General features: G+C 40.6%; 1 long non-coding RNA gene across 1 annotated transcript; it reads left to right on the top strand.

The window, feature by feature from the left end:
• On the top strand, positions 1-26,987 carry LOC137473429 (uncharacterized). The gene is made up of 2 exons (XR_010998789.1): positions 1-71; positions 26,873-26,987. It is a non-coding gene; the product is annotated as an uncharacterized lncRNA (long non-coding RNA).
• The last annotated feature ends 50 nt before the right edge of the window (positions 26,988-27,037 follow it).

Below are 27,037 nucleotides of genomic sequence, written 5' to 3'. Positions count from 1 at the left end.
AATCTACAGACTGAAACGGGGAGGACAGTGGGCAAATTGTGGAAATGCTTCATGCCTAGAACATCGCTGAGGTAAGTGAAATTTAAGCATGTGGACCTTGCCAAAATACAAGTTACCAGCTCCTATTCTGAAATTGCAACATCCTGGTAGGTGAAGCATTTTGTAATTAGTGACACAGCTAGAAAGAAATGAATGCTGAAAGTTGGGAGGTATGATGGGATTCAATTTGCGTTAAGGAAAGGGTCATGTAGTGATGCAATATCAAATTATGTGTGAGAAAAGGAATTGATTTAGATACCAATTGTATGAGATGGGAAGCTACAGTTCATACCTGGAACTTCCTGTTGTAGACAGGTTATATTTACCTGGTCAAGTTGAAGAACATTTGGGGCCTGGGGCAGTGCACGTAAGCCCTGAAAACCAAGGATCTCTGCAGGTATTGTGCTGGTGTTCTGCCCTTGGTATACCACACACACATAAAAACTCCAAACAAAAAAAAAACCAAAAAAACCCCACAAAAAAAAAAAAAAAAAAAAACAAAAAAAAAACCAAAAAAAAACCAAACAAATATTAAAAACAGAAGGGGAAAAAAAAGCAGATGACCCACAAACCAACAAACCCAAACACCACCAAAAAAAGAAAACAAAAACAATCAACCAAACAAAAAAAAACCAGAAAAATCTACCACCAATTAAACAAAAAACCCCAAAACAAACAAAGCAAAAAACAACCACCAAAGATACCAGAAAAAATAACTTGCTTTGTAAGGTGAATTTGTTCTAGCTAACACTTGATATACTTGCTGATTCTGATGAGGTTAAAGACTAAATAAAAACTACTCATTTATTAAAGGCCTTTTATGCCGATAAGGTGAAGTAATTGCTGGTGCTGTCTTTGGTTGTGTCTCTTTGCAAGTCAACCAAGTCAATCAATTATTTTTTTTGTTTTCGTGTTTAGTCTGAGTTGAATTTCATCTGTGTGGTGGAATATGCAGCATCTCACTGGCACCTATGCCATGGGATTGTAGTTGATGGATGAGTGTATTTTCCAGTTATACTTGTATTAGTGTTTAGAGTTTTTTTCTTGCCCTTTCTTAGACTCTTCTGTGTAATGGCTGTTATTTTCTTTACTTTCCATGTAGCTGCTAATCTCCTTTTGGAAGGGAAGATGTGGCACATGCCCCTGATTTCTGTTCCACTACAGTGCAGCTGGCCTAACAGAAATGTTGACTGTCCACTGTGTTGACTGTGTGAGCTGATAGCTTTTAAAACAGCTGATTTACTGGCAAAGGGCTTCCCAAATGTGGTTTTAGTGGTGGTTGTGTTCAGACTGACATAAAGTGTGTATATTGGTATTTCAAAGCACAGTCGTGCAATATATCTATACATTTCTATTCAAAAATGGGTGAATTTCCAGAAATAGCTTGGAGCTATCTGCCATGTAATGCACTGAAAGCATATGGGGGCAGCAAGAAAGCAGTGTTGGTGCCGTGAGAAGTTAATTGGTAAGTAAAGTAGCATTTGAGTTGTGTGCTCCTGAAGCAGTTTCAGGTTTTGTACCCAAAAGCTTCATCAGGTAGATGATATCTTGCATGTGTGTCATAGTATGCAAAGGGTTTTTTTCCAGCTTCCAGAACATCTACATAGAGGAGTCTGTAGTTTTATTGTAATGCTGATGGGACGTGAATACTCCTTTTTACATACAGGGCAGAGCTCACATGTGGCCCCATTTTTAAGTTCCACATTGAGCATGCAAAATTTCTTGCCTAGTCATCTTATTCTGGTGTTTTTCAGTCTGTGCGAGTTCACAAAGGTGACCTTTCACTGAGTCTCTGTGACTGTGTGCCCAGGGGTTTGCATAACAAGACTACCTGTCCCCTATGAGCCTGACCTCTCTTAGATCACCACAGCTATGGAATTCTATCTGTGTATTGTGAAAATCTTTGATTGGCACAGCTTTTGGGACATGTATCTGCACATCTCACTGCAAAGATCCCATTAGCTGTCTGAGGCACTGCCTTCCAAGTTCATGGCAATTAAGAAGAGCACAAAAGTTAACTTGGAAATTTTATTAGGTTCAACCAAAGGATTTGGGGCAGGATAAGCTGGTTTGGTTTTTGGGGAATGCCCTTTGTTCCATGCAGTAATTTCAGGAACAGAACTTGAAAATTAATTTAATAGTGCAAGAGTTTCCAGCACGTAATTGTCCAGGTAAGCTGTAGGTCCATGGTCATTTTCTTTAGTATGTGATGCTGTCACATGTTTTTAGATGAACTAAAGAAAAACCAAGCTTTTCTTTACAAGCAAAAACTTTGCAAATTTTTTGGTTTTCCTTCTTTCTTAAAATCTCTTCAGTCAGAGTTGTTGGTAATATCTTGGTGTAAATGAGAAAAATATCTTTATCTGTTCTTGTTCTCCTTAAGGGGAATGCTGTGAAATATGTGAAGCATTATCCATGGGGTTTCTCCATTCCTATGCTATTTCTCTTTTTATTATACTCTGTAATAATAAAGATATCCCTTTATTATAAGATATCTCTGTGCCACTTCCTTTTTACTGGATCCGTTTATTCATCTTCTTCCAGCTCAACCCATCTTGCTATTGCTTCCTTTTTAACTTGTTTATAATTTCCCTGTCAGTTACAAATTATAAATATATGTGTAAGAATCAGTAGATGTATATATTTAAAAAGATAATCTGGATGCAAGTGTTCAATCTTTTTCTCCCTTCATTCTGAAACCTTGTGGTGAGTGAAATTAGGATGAGAATTTAAACACAGTATCCTAAAATTAATGGTGACTTTTTTTGTGAGATCCTGCAAGGACTTCAGTGAGGATTAAGTATGGGTTTACCTCTGGTTTGGCAAAGTTCCTGGCATAATCCATTGTTTTAAGTATCTCTCAGACTCTGCAGAGGAAGCCAAGGGTTGGTATGTGATACTGTAAGGAATACTGCAGTAACAAAGTCCTGTGAGCCATGCTGAGCATTCAGATTGCCTGTACAATCCATGTTCCAGGACATCAGGCATGGGGTACCATAAACACTGCTCTGCCTTTTCAATAACTGTTACCTAGTCTGCCAGGCAAACTCACTGTGCATCACAAGGAAGTTCTGGACAAGTATTTCAGTTTCCTTTATTTATGGTGTGGGAACAGAAGCGTGCTAAACACAGTTCTCTTCATCTTCATGCTTGACGTGCCTCCTCTTAGGCAAAACTACTGGATTGTGTCATAGCCTGGCAATTGCCTCGGCAATGAGTGCCAGCGTGACCACGGTGGCTGGGCTGGCTTCTGCCCCAGATGGGTGTGGGGATGTCAGTGCACCGATAGGCATCTCTGCTGGATTCATGTCCCAGCTCAGGCAGCGTCAGGGGAAGGGTCATGAATGTGTACCTGTGTCTGGACCACTGGATTCACAGGTACACTCTGGAAGCTGTTTGTCTGTGTGCCAAAGCATTGTGAGGATGTACAGCAGAAGCCTGACATGCTGCTGCAGTACAATCATAGAAAGCATTAATATACTTCTGGTAGAAGCTACCTTATCATGCATACTTCAAGTTGCTGACTCCATGTACTTTTGTGGATGTTGCCTTTGTTATACAAATGGTAAAATCATCAAGCTTGTAGCTTAAGTTCAAAAGGCTCCAGGTCATAACTCGGGAAAGAAAGTTCTAATTTCTTTCTTGGCCAAATTTTTGTGACTCATTCAAATTACTTGATCTTTTACTGTCTCAATTTACTGCCTTGGAAATCAACATAAACCCACCTATTTCTTCCCTAAATGTATTCCAGCCATTGTTGAGGCATAAAAGATAATGACTAATTTCAGATGTTCTCCTCAGTAGGATTGGGAAGGAATGCTATTAACTTTGTGGTGTCATTCAGAAAAGTTACTGAGGAGACAAATGCCAAAAGTAGAGATTGTATCATCCTCTGTGTATTGCATAGTTGTTCTTCTTGGTGTGTGACAGGAAGAGATCCCCAGAAATCAAAGGCTATGTAAACCTTATGGAATAGACCTTTTGGAAGTCTGCTTTCAACATTAGGAGATTATTCTAGACATGTAGTAATGTCATATTTTCAATGCTAAATGGCCTTTATTTGTTTAAAATGTAAGGTAGCCAAAAGTAAGCATCCAGGGTGTTTTCAAAGCTATTTTATTGGAAAGCAACTTGATATTAAAATATCATGTCTTGGACTTTCTCTGTTGAACTGTAATGTTAAGGATAGTTTTTTTAGACATTTAAAATCTGGGTCAGGAATGTAGTTGAAAATGTTAAAGCTAAGTCAGACAATGCTAATTTTTGGTATTGGGAAACCTTCCGTGTGCTGGCATGCTTTAAGAAAAGTTGACTTAATTTTACTCACTTCCTGTGCAGAGCTGTTCCTGACCTTGTAGCAGTTTATTCCAAGGTGTTAAGCACTGGTGGGACCACACGTTGGATACTGTGAGCTCCTCAGCACAGGAAAGACCTGGAGATACTGGAGAGTGTGCAGCCAAGGGCCAGGATGGCATTCAAGGCAAAGCACCATCCTGTCTGCATGGAATGGCTGGGAGCACTGGGGTTCTTCAGCTCAGAAGAGAAGGCTCCAGGGCATCTCATCAGTGGATAAATAGCTGTAGGAAGGGTACAGAGGAGAAAGAACTTGGCCACCTTTGCTGCCTGGTGCCAGACCCAGATCCACTGGGCACAAAATTAAACAGGGGAGTTTTCCTCTGAACATCAGGAAACCTGTTTTTGCAGTGAGGGTGATTGAGCAGCAGCAGAGGTTGGCCGGAGAGGCATGGCCTTCACTAAGTCACAGCCAGATCTGAGAGCAAGTCTGGAGCAGCACCAAGTACCCTCCAAAGGCATCAGAGTGTAACTTGAGGAGTTCCCTTCCAACCTCAGCCTGTGATGATGTTAATGATTCACGAACAGGGGCATCGAAGGACCAAATCAGTTATGCTTTGGAGGTTTGAGCTCTGACTTTGTGCCATAGCTCTACTAAATAGATGCATTTGTGTAGGAAAGCGTGACCTAGCCACTACCCATACTAAAATGGTCCTAGGGCTGGGAATGTCTGGTTAAGTTGGCTCACTTCTGTGAATCTGTCAGCCAGTTACGTTGTGTATTTATGGAAAAACACTAAGTGCTCCTTATCAGACAAAAAATGAAATTCTTTTGGGTGAAGAGGGCTGATGTCAGGGGAATCCAAGGAACTTCTGTCTGGAGGTCTGCAAGCTTTTCATTAACTTGTGAGAATTCTAACTTGTTCTTCTTGCTGCTATAAATTGCATGCAGTCTTTAGGCCTATGAAGAATAATTGTAAGAGTTGAATAATCCAATGTGCAATCAAAATCTAAAATCCCACTGGTGTTATACTATTTTAGATTTTTGTACTGAATGGGATCTTTTTTAGTTCAGTTTGAAAGGCTTTTGTTGTATCTGTATGTATCTGTATGGCCACATACCTCTGAAAAGAGTGACAGGCTTGGGGGATTGTAAGTTGGAAGTAAAAATACCAACCTGGGAATATATGTAGATGTGGTGAGGAGTTGTCCCAATGGTTAAGAAAATCTTATTTAAAAATTACTAAAAATATGGCTTAGGGTAAAAAGTTGCTAAACTTTCTCACCTGCTCAGAGAATTTGACTTTTTAAGGACACTTAATGTTCACAGCTTCTGCTATCTGATGATCATCGTCACTCTTTGGAAAGCTCCATTCCTCCTTCTGGAAAAAAAAAAAACCAAAAAGCAGCCATATCTGTTCACCTCAGCAAGGCTTCTAAATCTCTCTCTGTAAGTATTGGTGTTTTTGGGACACCTTTGGTTTTAATGCTGACCTCTGACTAGTTCAGCCTTCCCTGACCAGGATTTAGAGCTGTTGGAGGGAAGCACATCAAACTGTGGTTTCCAAGGTATGACCTGAACTTCACTGTTCACAAACTGGACTTTCGTGGGTGTTGCCCACTACACAGCAGTGTAAGTCCCTAGGGGATGTTCTCTTACCTCTTGCATTTCATTCTTAAACTGTACTTTCCTTTTCAGGTCTAGTTCTGGGAGTTATCTGAAATAGTGCCATCTCAATATCTACTTTAAAGATGGGAATGTAGATACTGGTAATAAAAAGGTGATGTTAGATCCACACACATTAAGAGTTTTCATATTGCCCCAAGTTAGTGGCACAGAGCCTTCCTGTGCTTCTGCTTTGCTATGAAGTAAATTAATGGAATACAGATTGTCTTAGATTTCAGTATTGTTAAGCAGAAAAGCTTAATGTGGTCTTGGCTTGAACTGTTTTGCTGTTAGACCTGTAACTACCAATAATATTTTTAACTTGTTGTTCTTTGTTGTCATCCTGAAAAGATTTTTTAAAAAAGCATTGCTCTGATGAGCAGAGCAATCACATCTATTAGAAGTTTCACTTAAACATGGGATTCTTCTGAATAATGTACCTCCACTTTTCATGTTTTCCCCAGGCAAACAGAAAGTACTGTTTATGCAATAGAAGTAATATCCTTGCCTGCTATTGCTGTTGGGAAGCATGTATATGTCCCCTCAAGGCAAGTCCCACAGTGGCCAAGGAGTTGCTAATGGCTCGCTGGGAGCCCCAAGCTGTTGGCAAGTACCCCTTTTAGGCATCATTTTGTGGGGAAGAGAGATGCAGAATTAATTAAGAAAGCAGAGATGACAATCAGCTTCTACCTTTCCCTGTCCATGGAGAGCTATCAGATTTGGGTTTATCTTCTGCGAATAGGGTCTGTTGTCAAAACGGTGGTGACCCCTCCTGGGACCACAAGCTACTTCTACAATTGTTAAGTGTTGAAATATTGTGGCATGAAGCTTGGTTTTCCCTGAGTGCTATCTTGCAGTTGCTGTCAGAGACAAAGCAAGGCTGATTCCAAAGGTACAACAGGGCAGCAGGTGAGGCTGAGAAAAAAAAAGACTTTCATTTCTTATGCATGAGCAAAGGGGACCTGTAAAATACTATGCTGTCTGTATGGAGCAGCAAGTGTTACCGGGGCCCCAGGGCATGGAAACTGCAGCCTGGGGAGTTCCTGCATCCACCTGAGCTGCTGGCACCAGCTAAAGGCACGCTGCTAGCTCCGGGCAAGCAGTGTGCCGTGGGCCTCTGAGCTGCCCAGGGAGCTCCACATCCAGGGAGAAACGGGCATGAGACTCTAGAGATGTTTGGAGGCACCACTGCTGCAGCCCCTTCTTAAAAGGGAGTTTTATTTCACAAGGGAAGCCATATATTTAGCTTAATTGCAGCCAAATTTCATGATCATAGGGGAAAAAAATCAAGGTTATAACTGCGGGGCATCAGGTGATGGGTTTTAGTGATGCAGTGCGTCAGGCAGGTGGGCTGTACAGCAGTAGAAAGGCATTTTATCTGTTTGATGAACTGCATAGGTTTAGTTGTGAACTTTTTCCTTGGGCTTTGGGGAATTGGATGGGGTGTTTTTGGGAGGTGATGTGTAAGGGTAAGAAAAAGGACAAAATAACCCTAAAGATGACTCGTTGTGACAAAACTATACTGTTTCTATTTTGTTAGTCTAATGTTGGATTTTTTTTTCTGGTACTTGCTGAGTGTGGGATGTTTGCATTCCCAGCAATGTTACTGCTTAGAAATTGAGTAGAGGTACTATTGCATCTGAGATGAAAGATCTCATTTTAATAGGTAATTTGTTGTGCACTTTGCAGTTATTAGCAGAGATAAATCTATCAGTTAAAAGTCAAAATACAGCTCCTGGTTTTCTGTGTGGCAGCACTGAGTCTCTGATGTGATACTAGACTTGTAATTTTATTGATCAGCTTAATTATTTCTCTTTATTAATTCAAAACAGGTTTCTGAATGGCAATATAATTGTACAGAAGTGCTATATTCTTTTTCTACAGTCACAGGTGTCTAGCATGTTTAGTTTTGGGGAACCTCTGTCTCCAACCAGAATTCAGTTCATAGTGACAGAGGTAAGTAACTGTTTCATATACAAATATTACTTGTGTTGGTACAAGGGGAGGCAGGTGTTAGCTCTTGTTTGGAAGAGTAGCCTGAGGAACACGACAGATCTAGGTGATTGCATCACAGAATGTATGCTCTGTGTGTGGTGTAGTGTATTTTATTACTGGTTAGTTTGGGGAAATAGAGAGAAGAGCTTTCTGTGGAATATATGAAATATAGTATGTGAGTAATTGCTGTCTGATCCCAGATAGAAATACTAAAAAATGCCTTATTTTCCCTCTGTTGTGAGTTGGCCAACTTCTGAGCTGTGGTCCTTAATTTATGGTCCAGAATATTTTCTTACTCTTGCAGAGTTACTATAAAACCAGTGTATGTCTAGTTACTAGGAAATGATAGGTACAGCTGCACTCTGGTTCCAAGCACCAGCGGCAATGTGCAGGATAGTGAAAAAAGGATGCATTTTGGATTTGGATGTCCTGGTTGTTTCCAAAGGGTCCACACTGAAAAAACAAATACATCCCTTCTGAAAGCTCAGCCAGGCATGCGCTGGGAACTGCTGTCACAGCAAGAAGAGCCTAATTTGTACAGCCTGAGTAGCACAATTGCTCACAGCATTGCAGCAGCCTCGAGGTCACTCCTCAAGGTCTCACAGCACCATTTGGTGTAGTTGGGCTTTTTCTTCCAAGGAGTTATGATGTGTATGCAAGCTTTTCTGTGTTGTCTGTATTTATAGCAATTGGGAAACTTATTCGTTTTCAGAAAAACTGTTTGCACAGAAAATGGAATTCCTCCTTCTTCCTCAGAGAGTGTGTATTAGTGCTTCCAGACAGAGAGAGGCTGGCTGTGAGAATGGGGAGGAAGAACAATGGTTTTAAACTGATAAGAGGATAGTTTAAGGTGGGATATGAGGAAGAACTTTTTTTATTAAGCTGATGAGACAGGCTGCCTAGAGAAGCTGTCAATGCCCCATCCCTGGAAGTGTTCAAAGCCACGTTGAATGGGGCTTGGGGCAGCCTGATCTAGTGCAAGATGTCCCTGCACATGACAGGGGAGTGGAATGAGATGATCTTTAAAGATCCCTTCCAACCCAAACCATTCTGTGATTCCAAGGACCTCAAGTTGTTCTATCCAGCCTTTGGGCTGCATTTCTGCAGTTGCATTTTCTCTCTTCTAATTACAAACTTTGCCATAGTGTCCAGTGTGAGGTACTTGGGATAGGTCAAGATCGTGATTAAAGCATAATTTATATCTATCAGCTACAATCACTGACATAATTGCATTTAATTATTTCTGCAATTATGTGGTATTAAGGATAATGTTGCAAGGTAACAATTAAATGGAAGTTGTTTTTCCTGTAATTAAATAGCCAGTATTACACTATTAAGTAGAATTTGAACCCTAAAATAGAAGCATTTCTTCTCAACTGTGTTTTTGTATCATAGCAAAGCAGTATCTGGGTTCTGGGAGTGTCTGAAAATGCAAATGAGAGCAATAACTAATCTGTTTTACTAAATAACCAATCAGTTTTATAAAAGCAAAGGTATGATGTTTGCCTTCATTTCATTTTTTGGCAAAAGATGTTATTTGAAGAATAAGCATACTTAGTTCACATTAAGAAGACTTGAAGACTTGAGGCAATATGATCAAGTTGTTAGTATACAAAGTACTTGATCAATGTAAATGTTTAAAAATATTATTTTTACTAGCTGTTTGGTTTATTTTTTTCTGCAGCATATACGATAGGCTTGCATCTTATTGATGTTATCATTTGCAGTAATAGCAAATAGAGTTTTTATTTCCTAAAAATGTGGTCATTGCAGAGCTAATACTGCTGTGTGGTCCTATGCAAATTTTGTTTTCATAACTCTCAATCCTTATGGGGATGTCGAACTGAAAGTTATATGGCTGTGAAACTGAGAAAAAGTGGCATCTTCTCAGGTTTTCTTGCTGTTAAACACAGTGTCTGACCTGCTGATACCAAGTGATGCTCTGTATTGTGTACATTCTATTCTGGCAGTGGAAGAAATAAGTAAAGGAGGCCCAAAGAACTTGCTGCACTGTTAGTGCTCCACAGCAAACATGTGTTAGCTATGTTTTTAAGATCCAATCTGTTCCAGCCTAACTCAGATGGGTTAGAGGCTGCTGAGGAATAGGAGTTAGCATTGTAGTTAAAAATAACTGCTTTTCATTTTTACTGCTTTTGCCTCTTGGATAGGAAAATTACTGTCATTCCAAAGGGGCTGTATTGGTAATATCCTCTGCACAAGTATGTCTCTGTGTACACAAAATATTAGCGATAACAATACATAGTATAGAACATGGTATGTAGGTTCTAAAAGGAAAGTAAGATGGGAATGAAGATGGAAAGCTTCTATTTCTGTAAGGAAAAGCATAATCTGCTGAGCATCACACATTTAAAAACAGACAACCATAGATAAAATTCTGCAGGATTTATTTTTTGAGTTGATAAGTTACTTGAGCTGTGATGAAAGCCCACTTGTGTTCTTTTGACTCATCTTTAATCCAGGCTAATTCATGGTCCCTAACTGTGTAGAGGCCTTAGCAACAGTTGAAATTGTGCAAGTGTCCTCTGGCAACAATGCCATTATACCATAAGCATGTACTGAACCCACCTCTGGTGTGCTCAGCATCAGCTCAGAATTCCTAGCCAGAGTCTAGGCCTGTTGCTGACAGATGCCCCTGTGTGTGATGGGGAGTTAAAAGTTCTCTGCTGTAACCACAGTTCATGATGATTTGTGTCACTGCTGTTTTTAACTGTGCACTTAAAGATGGTCAGTGGCCAGGACCCAAGAATTGCTCTTCAGGGTCATGGTCAGTCAAGAGGAAATTTGGGTCCTAAGATAAAACTTGTGTAGTGAATGGACCTGGAAAAGAAAACCTGCAGATACAAGTGAGAAAGGAAAGCTGCATGTTTGTCCCCATAGAAATTGGGGATTAGATTTGCTGGTTTTTTTATGTGGGGGTACCTGACATAGGCTTTCTGATGTGTGGCTTTTCTGGCACACGTGCTGCCTGTCATTCTACTCAGATTTGACAAACAGATCAATCATATCTCAGTAGATTGTCCTTTTCTGCCTTTTATTCTTGTTGTAACTTTGACCAGCATAGTCCGAAAATAGCTTTTTAGCTGAAGAACTGTTATGTATAGAATGATGTACTTAGTCCCTGGAACTTGCAGAATCTATTTTTTACAGCACTGCTTATGAATACATTTCAAATTACTGATACAAAATCAGTTGGTCTTTTTTCTCTGTTGTATTTATCACAACCATGTAATTACAGAAGAAGAGTTTCATGGAGCGTGGCATGTCAGCAGTATTACTTAGGAGTAAAAATGTGTCAAGCTCTGAATAATATGAATTAAATAGGAGATGAATTCTGCAAGAAAAGCTGGTCCATCCTGGTATTCCCTGATGCAGTTCTCTGTCTAATCATTTGAATGATGTTTGTGATTCAAGCACTAAGTATAGGCTGGGGTTTTGGTTTGTGCTCCTTAGATGATGATGGGAACATCTGAATAACAGGAGGTGTTGGTAGAACAGGATGATATTTCATCATTCCTCCCCACTGCCACCCCCCAGCTATGCCTCCCCAAAAAGGACTCCTCCAAATCCATGTCAAGCATGGAGGTAGAGGGTGAGGCCATGGAAACAGTACTATCGACTAACCCTGGAGTATGTTCCTGCGTATCCTGCTGAGTGTCCTTGGGGTGGGCCTTCTTGTGTCCTTTGGGAGTACATCCTCACTGGAAGTCAGTGCTGCCCCATGAATCACAGCTGGTTTGTAGCCACAGGACCTGATATAGGAAAAGCTAAGCACTCCTTGTTCCACTACTTTGTGAAAAGCACCTTCTGCTAAGTAGTTTTGGGGTTTTTTTTCAGAGAAGGTGGTGCCTCTCTTTACCACAGTTATATTTTGAAACAGGGAAGTCTTCACAGAACAAATTTTGTTTGCAGTTGTGTGAAAAGTTCATTTCAACAGTTTTTTTCTGAATGCTCTAGGGGAGAAAAATAAATAATAAGCAATTTCAATGACATTAGGAAATTGCATAAAATGTATTCATGACAGAAGCAGCCTAAACCCTCTTGATTTTTTTTTTTTTAATTGGGTTTTGCATTGCTTGTGTCCAGGGTCCTAAACCATGAATATAGGTAGTTTCCTTAGTTTTAACACCTTCCCACTTTAATTCAGGTGTGGATTAAAAAAAAAGGCAAAAGGCTCTGAGATTTCTTGAAAAGCTCCAAAGCTAAGAGGGGAGAAATAAGTATGGTCCTATTTTGGTTAAATCCACCCCATATCAGGAGTTCGAGCAAGGCAAATTGCCTCCATGTAGTTGATTTCAGTGTAATTTTTGAGACTCAAAACCTAGGTAGGTTTGCAGAGTGTTGAGGCTCCTTTGTGTGGCAGGGTCAATTCCTCTCTCCAGAAGCTGAGGATTTAAAACCCATGCTAGTTGCAAGTAGCCTAGAACAAAGTGCTGTGAACAAGGTTCTGTGCTGGATTTTTTTTGTCTCACAACAAAGAAACACATTCATTTTATGGAATGCGTTTCTCTCACAGTTCTGGAAAAGCTCATTGTTTGTTCATGAAGGAAGGTCAGTGAAGTCTGGTTAATCCAAGCCTTTCTTATTTCGAATTCATTTTCCTGAAAGGGATGACTCTTGCCTTATCAAATAGGAATACTCATAGGGAAAATCTCTGTGGCTTGCAGAAGGAAAAACAAATGGGAGATGCAAAGTGGGTATGTGTTTAGAGGAATATAAATTATCAGAGCAGATTGTATTTTTCAATTTTTTTCTTATTCTTTTTGATTGCTGATATCAATACTATTTGCATTTTAATTTTATTAAATTATGATGGGTGAAGAGATGAAAATTATACAGCGGGGGCAGTGTGTGTGCTTTACTACTGTCCATTGGGAGAGCTGGTTCTGAACCTCTCCTCTAGAAACGTGATCATGAGGTTCTACAAAGCTGCATCTTTTTAATGAGTGAGACACACAGATTTCCCTGTGGAGGAGGGAAGAGGTGTATGCAGGAGATGCCATAGACTCCAAGCTGCCTGGCACACTGCAGTCTGCTGTTTCCTGAGCTGTGACTCTGATGGATGCACTCATTGCCTTTGGATTTGTCCCTGATGTAATTTATGTGGCAACTGACTTGGCCTTTTTTTAACAAGTTGCTTACCTTGTGCATTGCCCTTAAAAAATTAAAAAGCCTATTAGATAGTTTAAATAATTCAATTAGAAGAAACTAAAGGGCCAGAATTCTTTCTCATTCTAAAATAAACCAGCAAACTAAAGCGAATTTTGGCTCCCTAGCATTTCATCCTGACAAGGTTCTAGTACCCAGTGACAAAATTTTCCATTCTCAATTATTAAAATGCAGTTAAGCAGCAATTCACAAGCATTGCAGAACACCTCTACTGCTAATAACTCATTTATAAGAGAATGTGTTAAGGCTTCAAGGTTAATGGAAATGTAGTCAATAAATGTGGATTTATTTGATTGTATTTTTTAAGGCAGCACTGAAGCAGTTTTCTTATTGACATTGTTAGTGCAGCTACCTCTGTTTTGATTTGGAGTTATTGTTCAGTGTAGCTGAGAGAGTGAACTGAGACACTGACAGTGTGGGAGCGTGCTCAGAGACAGAGATATCAAGTGAACTATTTGAGCTGCTCATCAATTGTTAATTGTTTACTGATCCTTAAACCGGATACCTAAACTGAAAAGACCACTTTCAGCAACAGATGCAAATTATATGGATCCTGTAGGTGTGCAGGCCCTACAACATAAGTGGGGTGCTAAATATTTTATTATGTATTGTAGCTTTCATATCTGGGCAGTTCTAGTGTGGGCCTCCAAACCTAAAGTTGCTCTGAATTCATTTGTGATGAGAAGGTAACACCTGAATTGAGGCTGGATTAACAGCTGCGTGTTGGCCACTTGTCCATAAATATATTTCTTTGGATTTTCCATGTCAAATGCACTTCCTCTAGAATAGGCCTGGAGTTGGAGACCTTATGTGTTTTCCATAAACTGGGAATTTTAGCTGCATTTTCAGCCATGTTGCTATTAATGCCTCAAAGCAACACAATGCAAGTCTTGTTCATGGTTACCAGTAATGTGGTTGAGATGTTTTGGTGGAGTTATTTGAATGAAGCATTATACAGATGATGTATTTCATGTTCAAACTCCCTGGAACATCACCTGTTTGCTTTCAGTGCTATGAGATAATGTGCCAAGTTGGAGCAGTCCTTGATTTATATCCCTGTATGCTTTCCACAGTTAATGTGTGTGCCAGAGGAGAGAAGCACTGCTGGGAACAAGTTACATGATTTTTTTTTTTATTTTTTGGTGGCAGGATAGATAGTTTCCACAAAACAAGCCAGTGCCACTTTTTATATTACATAAAAAATGTATGTATTTGTACATAAGATGTCTTTGACAGAGCTATGACAGTTTGGGAGAAGTGGCAATGAAGAGAACAGCAGCTTGAAAGCTATAATCTTTCAAGCCTCTCGAGCAGTCAGAATCAGTCTGACATCAGTGACTGGGCTCTTTTCTACCCTTGCACGTAATTATCTTGCTGCAAAGGCTGCTGGCCATTGCTAGGGTGAAGAAATCAAAATAACTATCCTCTCTACTTGTTCCTTTTCCATTCTCACAAATTAAAGTCAAAAAAACCTGGCCCTGGAGCTTCACCTGTCCCACAGTAGTTAGTTTGTTGTATGAGCCCCTGTTTTGGTGTTGGTGCTGCTCTTGGCATTACACAGATAATCTGGGAGCACAGTGTTAGATCTGTCATCCTTGTGGATGCAGCAGTGCTTTTTGTCATGTCACAGCACAAGCTGCTCTGCCCCGGTGATCTGATGCAAAAGCTGCTTTTTTTCAGGGTACCTTAAAATTCTATACAAATAAATAAGGAAGGACTGTGCCCTGATTAACAACTTGATGGAAGAAATAGCAATGTGACTGAAACTGGACTGATTTTGTTCGTTTGGGGCTTTTTTGGAGAGAGTTGTTGTGTTGGGTAGCTAGTTGATTTTTTGGGATGTGTGGTTTGGACATTTATGACTGTTTGTTTGGGATCCTTTTTGAGAAGCCCTGGATGAAACACTTGCAGTGCATCGCCCACAGCCCTTGTGCTGTGCTTTTTTGACCTTTAGTTACAGGTGAGTTTGTTACTTTGAAAGTTAGGAGCTGACATCTATTTAACTCCAGCCTCGTGTTGTAACATTTTTCAGAAGTTAGTACTCTTTTCTATCCCACATAGTATCATAAATTCTACTCTCTGCTTTTCTGTTACATAGATCTGTGTTTAACTGAAATCTGAAAGTCCTCTCTGTGTGATGTTTTTCAGTGCCTGAGACAGCAAATGCCACCTTCATCTTTGTATTCCACATTGCCTTTTCCATTCCTGCATAACGAATTCCCCTATCTTCTTACTCTTTATTGATCCAGTATATTCACAAATGTCTTCTTGGAGACAAAACTCAAAAGTATAATTAGGAACTAAATTTCTGTCCATTTATTTGAAGACAGAACATGTAGCTAGTAAGGGGTAGTTGCATTTCTGCTTCAGTTTGCATGTTGTCTTACAGAATCAGCTGTCTTTTAGCTTGGCTGAATACTTTTTAAAATCCTTTGAGTATAGCCCAAAACTCAGCCAAGATTTCCTCCTGGCTGTGGTGTCATTCATCTGATGGTGCTGAGGGGAGAGTGCAGAAATAGCACAAGCTACAACTGTCCTGTTTCTGGTTAGCTGGCATTTCATGCACCCAGAAAACTTCCCTGTGGGGTACCCGGTCATGTCTTGGTGTGCTTTACCACCCAGTATACTTGGCCACAACTTGGTGCTTAATGTCCCAGATGAGACTTTTTTAATCAGCTGTTTCTGGTTGTGCATCTTGTCCTGGTTTATCACTCTGTAATCCCTGTGCTTGGTTACATGCCTTTGCAACTCTTCTCTTTTCCAATGATGAATGGAGAGCTTTTGCTGCTTTATAGAATGTATAATATCAGATAAGCCCTCCTTGTCTGACTCATTGCCATTTGCATCTTCAGTTGTAAGTGGGACATTCAATATCAAACTTATTTATCTGTACTGCAAGCAAGATGGACTGGATATAGGATTCACTATATTTGATTTTCTTGGGTTTCAGTGAAAAGTAGCAGTCAACGCCTACTATGTATTTTCTTTAGTATCCGCCTTCTAAACTTAGTCTGTGCAGACTGCGCTGTCCCTTCTTTGATGTTTTTGCATTCTCTGTTCATTAGAATATTGCGGATTTTGCCTCACTGTAATAGGCAAATATTTCCCACAAATTCAGATTAAGTATGCAGAAATTTTTCACGAGCCTCAAACTGATGTCCCTGTGATTTGCAGTATTTTCTTAAGAGCCCCTTAAAATATGGCTGTTGCTTATTCTTATCAACAAAAGCTGGGAAGCTGGCACTTATCCCTCTTCAAAAGAAACAATCTGTTAATTGCCTTCCCTTCTCCTTTGATCTTCATGACCAGTTTTTCTTAACATTGAGGGACTTGTCTGAATTCTGAAATGAAAGGAGGTGTCTCATAATCGGTCTTAATGCTCTGCATAGTTCTTGTTCCCCAAAGAAACCACTTCATAGCTCAGCTGAGCAAATGTGTTTAAAAGCACAATCTGGGTCATCTAAACAATAAAGCAGCTGGAAGTCAGCCTCTAGTTTTCCTTCAAAAACAAGATTTAGCAAGTCAAAGCAGACCTCAGCCTGTGAATTTGACTATGAGAGCTTTTTATCTCACTTAATAGCATATCCTGTTCTGGTTGTACCCTCACTAGTGAGGGTATGGGCTGTCCATGGGTTCCATTCAGGTGCTGTCGACCTCCCTCATTGCTTTGGCAGTACAGATGAAGTCACAAAGTTGCTGACAGATGGATTTCCTGTCACTCATCTGAGCTGAAGAGACACTGAATCAACATCTCAGGGCTACCACGCTGCAAAAAGCTGCGTCTTCCAGAACGACACCTCTGTCCTTCAGCGTTCATTCAAGAGCTTTTGGAAAACAGTAGCTGAGCATTAAAATAGCACAAAGATCCCAGCCTTCCACAGAAGGGGAAAAACAGATTGAACATAAAATGATACAGCATTGTTTTCTTTTATTATTTCTTTTTCCCATTCAAACTTACCTTTCTTTTTATTGACATGGCTGCATTGTTGTTTGTGTTGTATGCTCTGCATGGTGTGCTGTAAATAAAACTTAAAGCTATGTGTCCCTTCCCTATGAAAACTGCAGCAATACACAATCCAGTTCAGATGTCATTCATCACTGCAAATAAAAGCATGACAGCTTACATCTCAGAAGCTGATCCTCTTAAATCCCTTTCTGGTGAGAGTCTGTTTAATTTCACCTACAGCTGTTTTCCAGAGGAGTGTGATTGAAAGCCTTTTCATTCATAACCTGCTGCAAATCACGTGTTATAAATGCGGACTTAAGTACAGGAAGAAAAAGACAGAAGCTAACAAAGTATTTCATGGAAGCACTTTGTTGCAGGTGAAAGCAGTTCTGGGATTCAAGTTCTGCAATACAATGAGAGGTAACGCTGCTATGTAGTGCTTCTTTTAGGAACACAGAGTGCAAGTTTGACAGGTAAACATGTATTTTGGACAGTTCCTGAGTGGCAGGCAATGAATGTGCATAACAGTGGAGCAGAAGTGGATGGAACTTCCTTTGTATGACGATCATCTGTCTCTCAGTAAGCTGTGGTGAGTAAGCACAGTAGCACTTCCTACTATGTGGGTACTGCGGAGGGAGAAGTAGCAATGACATTCTTGTTTGTTTGTGTCGTCTGTGTGCTTCACATATGAAATCAATTCCATAAGAAGTACTTGAGTTTGTCTCAAAAGGGGTTTACAGTGTGCTGTTTGTTATAAATGGGAAAAGGAGCACTGCTGAGTTGGAAGCAGGGAATGTAGCACTGAAGATGAGTGAGGTGTGTACCTAACCCTGCTGATGGATGAACTTCTTGTGCTGTTCCCCTACACCAAGCATTTTCATGTTAGTTGTTAAAAACAGTGCAACTCATCTCCAAAAAGAGTTCTTTTCTTATAGTTCCTTTCTTTGCAGTCCTTGAAAGCACTAAAAGTTGTGGAATACATAGGATACTGTAATTAAACTAAACTTGTGTATTGATAGTATTTAACGAAACAATTTGAAGTAGTTGGATGTGTCCCATTCTTGTGGAATTACTGCATTCCCTCTGGTGTGAGCACTAGCACAGTTTTGTGGCACTGAGTAGCTTTTTTTTTTTCCCCTATGGCAGTCTGCATTTGTTTGCTACTCTTTTCCTAATGGGATTCAGTCTGTCAATCAGGCTTGAAGCAGTGGAGTTGATGCAAGGAGGACAGAAGTGTTATTTGTTATTTAGGCATCAGGTAACTCATAACACAAGTTATGAGTTACTTAAGTGCCTATTGCTGTAGTACATCCTTCTTTCTTGTGTGTATCCATGAGAAGCAGAGAAAATTGTGAACTAAGATTAAATTATTGCTTTATACTTGTACTATATTATGTTGCTAATGGGCACCAAGTTGTGAATGTGATGTCTATGACTGAAGCCCGGTTTCTATCATGAAATGAGCCAATGGAACAGATGAGGTCCTGGTATTTGTTGCTGCTGTTCTGCTCTCTTAGGGTAACACATTTTAAATTTCTCAGCCAATAGCTACATTTATTTTAATGGGTGAAGTTTAATTTTAGGCTGTATCTGAGTTCAAGGACTAGGTAATGCAAATATGTATTTTTTTTTTTTTTAATTCTTAAAGAGCTTTAAGAATTAAAAAAACCTTGAGGTTTCCCCCTCTTATTTTATTACACTGTCTTGAGACATTTCTTTTGTTACATATCTGCACATTCTTGTGCATCCCATAAGTAATTTTTACAGAACTCTAAGCCACTGTCACAGGGACCAGTGTGGTTTATGTGGCTCTATTGGGTGGATTTTTTAAATTTCTTTTCTGCAGTGAGGCACAATAAGAGATTGGCTCTAGTAATTAGGCTCCCAAACTTCCATGGCTGTGTCTTGCATTTTGTCTTGCTTGCTTACAAAAGATGGTTGGCACATGTGAAGGTGCACAGCTGATTTTTTTCCAGCTGTGAGGGCAGACAAAAAGCAAGTTGGAACTTGCAGCCAGTCGACTTGGTGCTGCCATGTTATGGAGCTTTTGATACTAGTAATAGGGAAAAAGAAGAATCAAGATGATGGTAACTTGCTAGTTCTGTTGGCAGGAAAGGCTGTGCTTTTTCTAATTTCTGTAGTGTCAGTCAATGGCATAGAAACAGGGTAGCTCCAACTGAAGATATAACTTTGGGGTGAATTAGTTCACCTATCCTGGCTAGTTCCTTTGCTCTTATTAGGGTTAATTTTTCATTAAGTTTATGAACGTTTGGTTCAAGATCAAATTGTATGCTAGAGTAGGTTTCCTAGTGCTCTTTTGCCCTGGGAAATGCAATAGACACATGTATTATGTGACCTTTGGTTTCTGCTGTTTTCGTAATGCAAGTATTGGGGAAAAGGCTTCAAGAGGCCAACAGGGGAAGGACAAAAACAATTCAGCTTGGAGAATGAAAGGGGCTGTAGAGTTTCAAGATCACTGATGGATTTGATATGACAGAGCAGGAAAATAAATTTGAAGCTGTGAGCCTCTAGAACCTGTTCTGAGTGTTGGAATGAGAGGGGAAAGATAAGTTGTAACCACAGTAATGGTGAGGATGCTCTTAACCTGCGGACTGACCTCTGCTGTGGCTGGCAGAACAGTTCTCACTCACTTGCCATTGGAAGCAGCTTAGGGACACCTCCCTTTGGTCTGTCGAGCCCTACCTTGGACACACGCGCATATGGAGAGTCCTCTATGCCTGGGACAGAACTGGCAGGGACCCAGTGGGAACAGCTAACTCAGGAAGTAGTTTTCGTTACAAAATGAAATTAGAAGAGGAATAGCTTTGGTAGGTAGGCAAAATGCCTGCTGCTCCTATCTCAGGGCAGATGTTACCTAGTCAGGATGATGCCACAGCAGCAGGGGAGCATAAACATAAAAAGGCTGATAGGTTTGCTTATAAAGAAATACTGAGTTGGGAGAAAGAGGAGTTAGAGGCACTTTGACAGACACTTGGCTTTACAGTTCATGGGGGATCTGAGACTTTTTGCAATGAGCATTTCTTACTTCATAGGATGCTGTCTCACCATTAGATTCCAAAAGCGCTTGTGCTGTGGATGTGGGCTGCTTTCAGACTTGCTTTCAGACTAGCTCATGAGCTACAGCTTGCCTCTGGAGGGCAGAGGTGCAATGGTACTGCTGTGGTTCTGTAGGAATACTGGTGCATTTAAAACTCATTCAGAAGGAAGTTATCCAAGTGCTTATATTCTGATTAATTTTTTTTTTCCAGTTCACACTAGCACAATCACAGTTTTAGAGAAAAAGAACCCGATAACCAGATTCATCAGGTATTGTTAAAAATGCACAAGCAGGAGAAATGCAGGAAAATTATCTGTGAAATTACATCAGGTAAAGTGGGCAAGAATCAGGGTGGTGGTGTTTTAGGGAATGAGGAGTGTGCATTTATTTTGTTAAGGAGCAATGAAAAAAAGAAGTGTGCTTAAGGGTATTTCAGAATTCTTGAGGACTTGGGTGAATTTGGTCTGAAATCAAGCATGACGTGTCTGGTTATTGGCATCCGTGTTGTTTATATGCACTGCAAACTTCTGATAAATACGGTGTCTCCTCCATACCCTGCTGTTCTGTCCTGTCACTGGGCAGTGTTCTCTGGTGCTTGGCAGTTTATTTCCCAAAATAACTTCTGCAACTTGCAATTCTTCTCTCTACTTTAATGTGTCAGTTAGATTTATATTTTTCAGGATGTTCACCAAAGCGATGCCAGCTCCTATCTCTAACATCAGCACTGAGGAATGCACTTCTGGGTGCTGCTTTCAGTAGAACAGGAAATGTGAGTCTTTAACGAGGAGAGGCAAAGCCTTCCAGCTCCATATCAGGTGGTTCTTCCTTCGCTTTGAGCTTGTGCCAGGACGGCTGCTTGGTCACTTAGGTGAACGCTGTAACTTAAGCTCCTTTTCAGTTCAATATCAGTCAAACATTAAATGTTTTGACTGTCTTTTTGCCTCCTCCGTGCTTGGCTGTTGAAAACTGTTCTGTTGTGTTTTCCCTCTGATGCTGGTTAATACTGTTCAGCACGAGTTGGTTTTCAAAAGAATTGTTTCATAAAATTGTTTCCTTAAGCTATGTTTAAGAAAGTCTATAATTCTTGATCGAAGATGGTGCAGGTGTTTTGTGTAGAAAGAAAAATGCTACAAGTGTATAAAAAAATCTAAATATTTGTCCTGAATAATGTTATCACAAATACACATAGATCATAAGTATTAATTACAGAAGAAATTGGTAGTGCCATCTGTTGTTATAACTGCTTTGCATTCTAAAATCCTGTCTCAGAGCATGTCATAATATTTTCTCTCTTCAGCTTGAATTGCGATTTTTTCCATTCTTTTCTAGAATTGCTATGATATGATTGTGGCTGTGATATGAAAGCTACTTGAAAAAAGGGATCAGGAAAAATACCCTGCTTTGCCAAAGTGCAAGTATAAAATGTTGAGAATCAGTCAAGCTTTACTACCACTGTTCTGGAAGGCATGAATTTCGCGTTTGATAGTGGAATAGTTTAATGAAAAAAAAAAAAAAATATGTCCAACTTGACAGATTTTTGCCCTGTGGATGTAAAAGTGCTCAAGTAGAGACTTGGAGAGTGTGGATACTAAATTCTGCCTTGGACTGGGTACTGTATTTACCACACCTAGGACTGCAGTCACTGAGAAACCCTTTCCTGCAACTGGATCCCCTGATAGGCAGAGGTGATTGTGGCACTGATTGTTTCTGGAACAGAGATCCCCTGGAATCAGTTTCTGCCTGTAAATGAAGACTCTGCTGTGTGTTATGCATACGAGGGAACAAAATGAACTTCACTGCTCTATTATTCATCTTTGGCTTTGTAAGACATTCCTTTAACTAGTTTGTGGCAGTAATACGTTTGCTCTCAGCTAGGTACCTGTTCTGCTCTCATTATATACTGAGGAACGTGATTCCAAGGAAATGAGGGAGTTGATGGGGGAAAAAAAAAGCTAGAAGAACTTGAAGGGGCTGTGATATTTCCCTGCTATCGGTGTTGTTCCTTTTCTTACTGATGAATTGGCACAATCATCAGGAAACTAGTGCCAAAAGCTTTCTCTTCCAAATGGAGACAAGAAGGCAATTATGGAGTGAGCCCGTCACAGGGATTTGTCACTGCTTTTGAGAGAGGGTTTTATTGCACAAGGTTTAACTAAGGAAAATCTTCTCTATAGGGTGTGTCACAGCATATAATAGGTGACACTTGATGATTGTTCTTGTTGCTGCTGCCCTGCCTGCAGCTCTGGTGCTGTTCCCTACAGGCCTGTGTGCTGTGATGTTCCAAATCCCAACTAATCCAATAACAAATCAAGTTCCTGAATATACAAGGTTTAGGATTTGTCTGTATTAACTACTGGAGGACTTTCTGTTCCAAAGTTGGTACACTGAACAGGAAGTCATCTCCTTGAAATTGTAAGGCTCCTCCAAACACTTCCCATCTAAGCACAGTAATTGTATCCCACCGTGATTTCACCAGACAAAACTCATAGGAATAATCAACTTGGAATGTTAGAAACTCCAAGTATGAATGAAGTGCTGTATTTTTAACTGTGACTGAAGTTTACCACTGAAATACTACATGGAGGGTTTTTTTTTCTGTTGAGATTTGTTTGTGTCAATGTATAAGTACAAAAGTAGTGATGTGTTCTTGTAAGAGATTTTTATATAGCATTTGGGAGGTTATACTGCACCTTTGCTCCTGACACATGAATGACAAGTAGGGACAGGAAGAATTGAAAATTAGACTAAGAATTATGTCCAGTAGACTCAGATGATAAGAATTAAAGAACATTAGGGAGTTAGCCACATCCACAACTCAGGTGTGCACTTAGCATGGAAAACTGAGTTTCCAGCTATGCTTATCTGGTGAGAAATTACAGTGTAGGAAATATGATGTCTTGAGTTACTTTGCCTTTGAATTAAAGACTAGTTTATTAAAAACAAGACAAAAAATGGCGTAATGACTTGGACAAATGCAAGAAGTGCTGCAAGACGCTCCCAAGGACACGAGAATGAAATCTGTGAGTCAGAATAATGGAGTGTTGGGTAAAGGTAGTGCAGGACACATCTTAATATTGACAATGATAGTCTTAGCTTTATGCAGTAATCACCTGGAAACATATATAAACAATTTTTTTTAAGCTACCAAAAGAATTGGAATTGTTCCTCTGAGCGCTATGTAGCTCTCTTGTGTCCCTGTATTACCACCCTCCATGGTATTCTGTTACACTATTGTATCCCGTTGAACTTGCTGGAATGCATTATGCAAATCTGTGACAGCTCCTTGTGTATTGGCAAGAAAGATCTTGGAAACACAAGAGCTGCTGCCGAGCTACCAATGGCAGTCAGAGCAGTCGAGCACTGCCACAGTCCCCCCCTTGAGAGCAGGGTGTGGAGGACACGGGGTCTGGGCTGCTGGCCTACCCTCAGCAATGCAGAACAGCCCAAGAGTGCTGCCGCTCATGGTCTGAACAGCAGCTGTCAGTGACCAAAAGAGGGAATTCTCCCCACCACAGCGACTGTTTAAGAGAATATTGTAATGCACATTGGAGGGGGTGTGTGTGAATGGGGAAAATGAACCAATGCTTGGTGTTTACAGGTGGACCGATGACAATTCTTCTGTTTGTAATGTTGCACCCAAGCTGATGTGCCTGATTTTGGGTGTGTGTGTCACAGCTAGGGATGGGGTAGCTGGGTGTTTATAAGCCACAGATTGATTTGATATTAGGTGATCATGGCTCCTGATTGAGCTATGACATGTCATTTATCACAGGGCATCGCACTTACCACACTTCTCTTGCTGCCGTGTGTGCCAGATATTCCAGTAATGCTTGAATACTCTGGCTAGGAGAAGTCAGACCTTGTGGTTGCTGTTGCTGCAGCACATGAGTGTTTAGACTTGATTATTGTCAAACCCTGTTGTGGAGTTGCAGTTGCTGCCCTCACTGTCATGGTGAGAGAATTTGCCAAGGAAATTCTGTGTCATGCACCTCCACACAGACTTGTGCCTATCATGCGGGGTGTGAAATCACATCCCAGCACAGAGGTCTGTATGGATTCCCAACCTGGAGTGGGGATAAGACTTGAAGGTAGCCCTTCCTGTTCCTGTGCAGTGATCCAAGTTCTCAGTACTCTACGGTATAGTCATGGGAGATGGGAGCTATGGCATTTGTCACTGATAACGCATCAGCTTTGCAACAAGGATTTGGGGTGATTTCTTAGCTACTGTGGACACTGAAAAGATGATGAAAAGCCCTTATAATTCAGGAGTATATTGTATAAAAAGGAGTTACATGTATGTTCCTTAAGCCTTGTGTGTCATTTGCTTAATTTTTAATTATTGTGGGATGCTAGTTAAGCCCTGAAAAGCATTGATTAAAAAAAAAAAAAAAAAAAAAAACAAACACAAAAAACCAATTTACTAGCTACTTGAATTTAAGAGAAATAGCAGCCATGGGTTAATATGAATATGCCCTGTTCCAGCCATAAGCTGTTCATAGGGAGAGTGTAGTTCATGATGAGCTTGTTCATTGCTCAGCTTGAAATCCTTCTTGCTTCTTGCAGCATGTCTCGTTTGCAGAGATATTTGCGAAATGTAAAGTATGGTGCCAGAATTGATGATGATGAAACTCGAGCAGTTTGTATGTTGTAAGTTTGCGCGTCAAAACCAGCATGGAGGTGAGAAAACATTGCAAAGGGATAAACACTAAAGATCAGTTGGCAAGGCTGCAGCTAAACTGTATTCATGTGCTTAGGCCAAGCAAAAATGTAGGGCAGCTTTCGATATCCTGTAAATGTATTGTCAGTCTGAGCCTTCAGAGCTGTCTCGGATCATGAACAAGGTGCTGCGTTCAGCAAAGAGAGTTGTTGCAATTCCGTTTCTTCCCAGCTCATTAACTGTGATCGGCAATTGCGACAAGTCGGTGATTCACACTCCCCGTGGTGCCTAGCCAAAAGCAGTGCGAGCCGGGGACTCGAACGCAAAGGCGCTGATAAACTTGATGCCCTCTGTGGATCAGATCCTGTCATTTGCAGCAGCAGTCGGGGCTGCTGCGCCAAGAGGGTGCCTGGGCTTGTGACAAAAGCCTGCTGGAATCGCCCTTGCTGTAGGGGTGGTGTTCTGCGCGGGTCACTGAGCAGCCGTAGCGCCAAGGAGACCCTACCCACTCAGAACGGAGTGGCACGATTTGTTTTGTTACCGGGTGCTCATGGGGTAACCTAAGCACTCTGATCCTGCTGGGATGTAAATGAAGTGCTTGGGAGCAATCATTGATTTTCTGTTTCTGTGTTATCTATTTCCACCCGTTCTGGAGAAGGCTTGTTGTGTAAAGGACAGGACTCTGTGGCGTTTACATTGCACTCCTGTCCTCTTTCTGCAGAAAGCATTTCCTTGAGCACAAAGCAGCGCTTGCCCTTAATGTGAAATGACAGGGATCGCCCGTGCTGGGTTTGCGGTATAAACAGCTCTGAGGTCCCACAGCACGTTTGGTTCTGCAGAGCTTGCAGGGTTGCTACAGAATCTAAACAGTCACATGTGGTTCTAGTTCTGGAAGTTGGTTAGTGCTCTCAATAACATAATTACCAAGTGAAATAGCTTTGGGGAAAGGTGTTGAAATTATTCTTGCTGTGAAGTGGGTTTCTATTTCTGCAAAAAACCCGAGTCTTTGAATTTAGGCTCCCATGACCTATTTGAGACTGTAACCAGCTGACTGTGGGTGTACAGAAATTATTTTCTCTTTCTGCTTCTATGCCATGTATGATTCTATCCCTAGGAAAAAGAAATGGGTCCTGAATGTTTTGGGAACTCTGACCAGGATCTCCAAAACCATGAGGCTGACCACACTGGCATTTCCAGACTCAGGCGTGTGTACACACGCACACACACACACACACACACACACGGAGGCTTCTACTGAGATGCTTGTCATTCTTCTGTAGTTCATTGCAGTAGGCTGCAGATGATGCTGACTCTCAGAAGCCTGAAGAATGTCTTAGCAACACACATTCCCTCCCAGCCAGTGGGAGTGGGCTTTTAGAGAAATGTAGGTGGACATCCCCTGCTGCCTAACCCTCCAAAGAATGCACAATGTCTGCGTTGGAGACAACTTGCATAATCAGGCAGTTTTGCTTCTATGAAGGGAGTGTGTTTTCTCTTCAGTACTTGATAATTTTCTTTAAGACCATGAACATGTATGCTCTTTGGTGTCTTGACAGACTTACTGATCCATAAGTCACAAGTGTTGGACAGTGCTGTCTGGTGCAGTTCAAAATGCCCTTTAGTAGCTATAGTTGCCAGAAACAGCTGCCTATTGCAGCAAGTATGCTGAAGGCATGGGTTTTAACTTGGAAATATAAAAGGGGGAAGAGAGACGAAGAAAGAAAGTATTGACTGTAGTTGTAGAAGGGAAGCTCAATGCTAGTCAGTAGTAACCATTTGTGAAAGGCTTCTTCTGCTTACTAAAACAAATGTTAAATATGGTGGAGGTTGAGCTAAATGTTTAGTTCTACCATACAAAAAAGAAGTGGGTGTCCTGGAAAACAGCTCCCTGCCAGTGTCCAGAGTGGAGCAAATGAACTCAAAAAAATGTGTGTAGGCCACATGGTCATCTGAGGATTTGTTTTGATTTTCTCAGTCCTTCTATGTTGCTTTGTTGTCTGCATAATGTGATAAGTTGTTCTTCTGTCAGCAGGATGGAATATTCTGAACCATTGATTTAATGAAGATTTTTATTAGATTCTATTTGCTTCTCAAAGATTAGAGAATTAAGAAATCAAGTGATAAACGCAGCAAGGAAGATTAAATGGGTAAATGAGGGGGGGGGGGAGGCAAAGGGGAGGAGATAAATATTCCTGTA

This window comes from Anomalospiza imberbis, chromosome 4 (assembly GCF_031753505.1).
Source record: "Anomalospiza imberbis isolate Cuckoo-Finch-1a 21T00152 chromosome 4, ASM3175350v1, whole genome shotgun sequence".
Lineage (NCBI taxonomy): Eukaryota > Metazoa > Chordata > Aves > Passeriformes > Viduidae > Anomalospiza > Anomalospiza imberbis.
Note: the sequence above shows the minus strand (reverse complement) of the source record. Positions and strands in the feature narration are given on the sequence as shown.